The sequence below is a fragment of the Cervus canadensis genome, chromosome 9 (genome assembly GCF_019320065.1).
Source record: "Cervus canadensis isolate Bull #8, Minnesota chromosome 9, ASM1932006v1, whole genome shotgun sequence".
Taxonomy (NCBI): Eukaryota; Metazoa; Chordata; class Mammalia; order Artiodactyla; family Cervidae; genus Cervus; species Cervus canadensis.
In genome coordinates this window covers 11,712,724-11,713,894 of record NC_057394.1, presented here as the reverse complement: position 1 = coordinate 11,713,894, position 1,171 = coordinate 11,712,724, and the positions used below count along the sequence as shown (strand labels likewise).

The following is a 1,171-nucleotide window of genomic DNA, read 5'->3' as shown; positions in this document are numbered from 1 at the left end:
ACTTATAAAGTATTCTGCCCCTCTCCCACCTGCTGAACTGAATGGATCAAGTCTTTAAATCTAACTACAAACCACGGGAAGTACTGGGGTCAGAGGAGCATGTTAATATTATAGCAGGAGGATGTTGTCACACAACCTAGAATGTGGGAAACTACAGTGTGCAAGGCAAATGACCTGATTTTTTCCAATAGCAAAAAATTACAAGAAAAAAGAAAGCAAGAAAAAGAACCTATGCATTAAAATACTTGACATATTGACAAGGGACTTTCTTGGTCGTCAAGTAGAAGGGGTACTTCCAAGGTAAGAGCTGCCGTTTCGATCCTAATTTGGGGAACTAAGATCCCACAGGTCATGTGGTGTGGCCAAGAAAATATATTTTGCAAAAAGAGACATATTGATGAAATGCAATGTGCAGATTGTTTGGGCCCTGCCTCCAACAGGTCAGGTATACAAACACTGATGAGACAACTGAAGAAATCTGAGTATGAATAGTTTTAGTGAAAAGAATGACATTGTGACAATATATAAAAATAATCATACACCCACACACCCTCATACATCCTATGCCAAAATATTTACAGATGAAATTATATGATATCTAGAAGTCACTTCAAAATAATGCCCAATTTTATATACATTTCTCATTAGCTTCACTTAAAGGCAGAGAATTCACTGGTAGGTGAATAACACTTTAAGGTACATGAAAGTTAAACTTTTAATTTCTTTAGCTATAAAATTAAACCATAAAAATTTTTTTATAAACCATAAAAATGCTGTTGAATGTATCCACTCCTTTAAAATAAAAAGCTTGGGACTTCCTTGGTAGTCCAGTGGCTAGGACTCTGCAATCCCAATGCAGGGGGCCTGGGTTCAATTCCTGGTCAGGGAACTGGATCCAACACGCTCTAAGAGTTTGCTTGCCACAACTAAAGTTCCCGCAGGCCACAGTGAAGACCCTGCATGCCACAACTGAGACCTGTTGCAGCCAAATTAATGAAAATAAATATTTAATAAAAATAAATGGTGGCACTAGTGGTAAAGAATCCGCCTGCCAATGCAGGAGATGTCACTGACATGGGTTCAATCCCTGGGTTGGAAAGATACCCTGGAGAAGGAAGTGCTAATCCACTCCAGTGTTCTTACCTGGAAAATCCTAGGGATGGGATTGCAA

General features: G+C 38.9%; 1 non-coding gene across 1 annotated transcript; it reads left to right on the top strand.

Annotated features, from left to right (window-relative positions):
- Nucleotides 1-816: 816 nt before the first annotated feature.
- Nucleotides 817-889, top strand: TRNAG-CCC. The gene has a single exon. It is a non-coding gene; the product is annotated as a tRNA-Gly (tRNA).
- The last annotated feature ends 282 nt before the right edge of the window (nucleotides 890-1,171 follow it).